This window comes from Cryptomeria japonica, chromosome 4, assembly GCF_030272615.1.
Source record: "Cryptomeria japonica chromosome 4, Sugi_1.0, whole genome shotgun sequence".
Lineage (NCBI taxonomy): Eukaryota > Viridiplantae > Streptophyta > Pinopsida > Cupressales > Cupressaceae > Cryptomeria > Cryptomeria japonica.
In genome coordinates this window covers 61888526-61893704 of record NC_081408.1, presented here as the reverse complement: position 1 = coordinate 61893704, position 5179 = coordinate 61888526, and positions in this window count along the sequence as shown.

Genomic DNA, 5179 nt, shown 5'->3' with positions numbered 1-5179 from the left:
CGGAGATGTAGATGAGAGCTTAGAGCTGCACATGAGGCTAGGAGAGGTGGAGATGATGGTGGGGATGGAGGTGGTGGTGGTGGTGGACCTAGATGGAGAGGACGTCGATTAAGAGTCCGTGGAGGACCATTTGGACTAGTTGGCAGGATTGATAGACCTCGTCGTATGGGTGGGAAAGATATTGGATGGATTGGCAGGGATATTGGTAGGGTAGGGATGAGATCACCTAGAGGATTGCTAGTGATAGGGGGTAGGGTGACTAGATTGGATGGGGATTGTGGGAGAGGTATTGATTTTGGACAGATTCAGCTAGATTCTAAAGTTATTGCAGCTCATGGTGGTGATGATGAGGAACCTGAGGATCATATTCCCCTAATTAGATGATGAGTTCGGAGAGTTACTCAGACTGATGTTCTAGTAGTTGGGTAGGTTGGTGCTGAGGGGATTGGGATTCATGCACCACAACAGGTTTTATCCGAGCAGGTTGCACCAATTCAAGATATGCCAGGTGTGGTTATACCAGAGCATGATGTGCCAGGGCATGATACTATTGACAGTTTGAGAGCACATATTGATCAGCTTCAAGCACAGATATAGACTCTTATGACTGAGAGAGACACAACTATTAGGAGATAGCAGGATACTTAGGGTCTTCTAGATCATATTCAGCAGGTTGGGTCGGGTACTCTCTTAGCGAACACTGTTAGAGCATTATTTCAGGCTCGGAAGAAGACTTCCTACTGGCGATGACGATATGAGGAGGTAGTTGTAGAGAGCCAGAGATAAGGTAGTTATGAGACCACCATGTTGATGGATACTAGCAGTGGTGGGGTCATGGGACCTCCTCAGAGGAGTGGTGAGCATGGTAGACAAACATCTAGAGGATCTTCTCGCTCACAGCCATAGAGATGGACAGAGTCAGGTGGTAGTGGTACAGGATAGTCATGACTTTGATTTGAGGCACTTGTATTGTTGTATCTGATATCATTGTATACTTGGACTTTTTATGATGATCTATATGTAGACATGGTTTCTATATGATGCTGCTTTTATTTATGCATGTTACTTTATTTGATGATGTTCTATATGCTTATATGCTTTGATTTTATGGATGCAAATGAGTAGATAAATAATGATATGATAATAGCTTACATGATGCAAATGATAAATGTTTTTGATTTTTGATTTTGATGAGCTTAGATGGAAATGCAAATGATTACTTAACTTAAATGATGCAAATGCAAATGAAATGATTGCTTAATGCTTAGGATGGTGTATATACAAATGAAATATTTTTGGATTTTTTTTATGTATGCAACTAAATGATAAATGGAATGATAATGCAAATAATAATGACACACTATACGATGAAATAATATGTACCTATGATGAATGAAATGCACTTAATTGAATGCAATTAATGCAATGATTTATACGGATTTACACATGAATGATTGATTTGTTTTTTATTTATATGTTATGCTTATAATGATTATGAATCTAAGTGAAAAAGATGCAACTAAATGATCTTTATGAAATGATAATGTAGATAATAATGATGATACACTACATGAAATGCACTTAATTGAATGCAATTAATGCGATGATAAAATGTAGCTAAAATGGAGAAAAAATGAATTTACCTACAATGATTAAATGCAAATTGTTTTTATTTGTCCAAGTATACTCAATCTTTATTTATGACCGTTGATTTGTTAATGAAATGATATGCTTATAATGCAACTTGACAAATGAATGCTTATAATGCAAATGAATAATGAGCTAATGAAATGATCTCACTAAAAAGTGTACTGCCATTCTTCATATGCTATTGGGTAACAGTGCTTGTTTTCATCATTGAGCTTTAAATGTTGTAATAAAATACAAGAAACTTGACATAATGATTCAAGATGACTTGAGTATTGCTTACATGGATTTTGATATAGCAAGTTAATACAAGCGACTTGATATAATGGACCAAGTTGACCTGAGTATTGCTTGCAGAATAGACAGAGAGTATCTCCTTTCATGCATGGCTTGGAACGTCCTCCTTGATCTTTTGCTAATCATATCCTGAGACAAGTTCATACCATAGAAAGAGATAAACCACAAACAGCAATCAAAGAAAATAATCATGCCCCATCATAGCTCCTCTAGTCATGAACATCCTTGAGTTGCATAGAGTACATGATTAGCAATAAAATCAAGATATAAACACTGAATCTTGTATGTCATTTACATGTTCTTATGGTCATTAACTGATATAATCATCTTAATGAATGATCTTTGATAATCCTTTATAGTTTGCTAGTTGATTCTTCATTTTCTAAGTTTGACGATTCAGTTGTTGATGAGATGCCTTGATTTTCATTGCTTTGTTGCTTGTTATCTATTTCAAAATCCTGGATGTTTTTGGTTTTGTTTTTTTCGAATGTTTTTGGATTTTTAAGTTTTCAAAAGATCACCTTAGAAAATGGAATTAGTATTTTTCCCCCAGTGGAAACAAAAATTTATTATGGATATATGAATTGATCAAGATCCAAACCATGGTGGGATACAAATGCAGACTGATAAATGTTGATAAAATCTAAGACAATGACTACAGAAAGTATGTCAAAAGTTTATAATTGTTGGTAAGCTACATATTTCCTACTAAATGGTTCAGAGCAATGGATATGAAAGATGGAATTTATAAGCTAAGATAGATGGAAGTGATAAATGCGAGAGGATGGAGTGGATAGGTGCGCAAAGGGATCTCATGGATGGAGGAACTCACTTTTTTAGATAGTGCCTGTTTACCAGGTTTTCACCATCTAATTTATTGTATTTTTGTTGTTTTATACTTTTTAGGGATTTTCTGCTTTTTTTATTTTTACTGATTTCTTCAGGACTTTATATGCCTTTTATTGATTTTTCCAGGACTTTATATCTCAAGCATAGAATTTCTTGAGATGGATAGAATTGATATGTTCATCAAACCAATCACCTTCTGGGGTAGATAATTTGTATGCTCCTGATCCATATGTTGTTACTATGACAAAAGGTCCTAGCCAATTTGGTTCAAATTTTCCCTTCTTTTCCTGATCTTGCTGATTTCAAAGATTCTCCCTTAGAACTATGTCTCCAATCTAGAAAATGCACTGCTTGACTCTATGGTTATAGCTTCTTGTCATTCTTTGTTGATATACTTTTAAATGATTTGTTGCATTTTGGCGACGCTCCAGAATCAGTTCTAGTTCCTAGAGTCGAGAGACTCTTTGTTCTTCTTCTAGTATAAGACCATGCAAGGATACTCATAGAGAAGGTATCTCTACTTCTATAGGTAATATCACTTCTGATCCATAGAACAAACAATATGGAGTTGCCCTTGTTGGAGTGCGGACACTAGTTCGATATGCCCAAAGAGCAGTATTTAGCTGAATGTGCCAATCTTTTCTAGCTTCATTGACTGTTTTCTTCAAGATTTTTAAAATAGTTTTGTTTGATGCCTCAACTTGACCATTACCTTGTGGATAATATGGAGTAGAGAACCTATGTTGGATATGAAATTTTTCACATAGCTCTTTTACATCTTGATTTTTGAATGGTCTTCAATTATCAGTGATAATGGTAATAGGAACTCCATATCGACAAATTATGTAATTCAAGATGAATGAGGATATTTGTTTTCCTGTCACTATTTTTAAAGGCATTGCTTCAATCCACTTAGTAAAATATTCAGTAGCAACTAGAATGAATTTATGGCCATTAGAAGATGAGGGATTGATCTTTCCTACCAAATCTAGGCCCCACTGTGAAAATGGCCATGATCCTGTCATAGGATATAACTCTTGTGCTGGTGCATGAATTTGACATTGTTTACACTTTTTAGCATAGGTGAATGAGTCTCTTTCCATAGTAGGCCAAAAGTAACCCATACGAATAAGTTTCTTAGCCAATGTTAAACCACTTGAGTGTGTACCATAAATACCCACATGAATGTCATTAAGAACTCTTTCAGATTCATCTTTTTCCAGACATCTCAATAATGTACCATCTAGACCACGCCTATATAGGATATCAACAATAATGGTATAGCGAGAGGACTGACGGATAAAGTTTCTTTGTTGATTATGAGATAATTCCAAAGGAAGGATATGATCTTTTAAATATTGGTAGGTTTGACCGTATAAGGATTGATTGGTTATTGATATATGGCAAATTAGATAGGTATGCTGGGATTGAATGGTAGGGGTTAAGATATCTTCCACAAGAAACTCATAATATTGTTGATTCTCTTTATTTTGCAAAAGAGATGCTATTGTAGCCATTGCATCTACTACTTTATTTTCATTTTTGGGAATCTGGGTGAATGTGATTTCTTTAAAATATCCTTTAAATTCTTCCACTAGCTGTTTGTACAGCATAAGCTTATCATCCTTTGTTTGATATTCATCATTTATTTGATTAATGACAAGTTGTGAATCACCATAGACATGCAGTTCTTTGACATTCCATTCAATGGCCATTTTGAGCCCTATAGCCAATGCTTCATACTCTGCAGTATTATTGGTGCATGGAAATCTTAGTCTATATGATTTTGGAATTGTATGTCCTTCAGGTGTGATAAAAAAAATTCCTACACCTGATTCATATTGAGTATAAGAACCATCAAAGTACAATTCCCATAAGTTTGTACTTATTGTCAAGATATCTACATCAAGAAATTCGATGTACAAAGGCATGTCATTTTGTAGAGGTGCATTAGCTAATTGATCAGCAATGACTTGCCCCTTGATGGCTTTCTGGTCAACATATTCTATGTCAAATTCACTTAGTATCATAACCCATTTGGCTAGTCTCTATGTTAATGTTGACTTACTCAATAAATATTCAAGAGGATCTATCTTTGCTATTAGTTTTACAGAATGAATCAACATATAATGTCATAGCTTCTGAGTTGCAAATACAACTGCTAGACATATCTTTTCAATTGATGAATAATTTAACTCATATCCAACAGGTGTTTTGCTGATTTAATAAACTGCTCTTTCTTTTCCTTCATCATCATGTTGAGCTAGGAGAGCACCTAATGATACACTTGTTACTGAGACATAGAGTAACAAGGGTTTTCCTTTGGTTGGTGATATCAATACTGGAGGACTCATAAGATATTCTTTTATTTGCAAGAAAGCTTCTT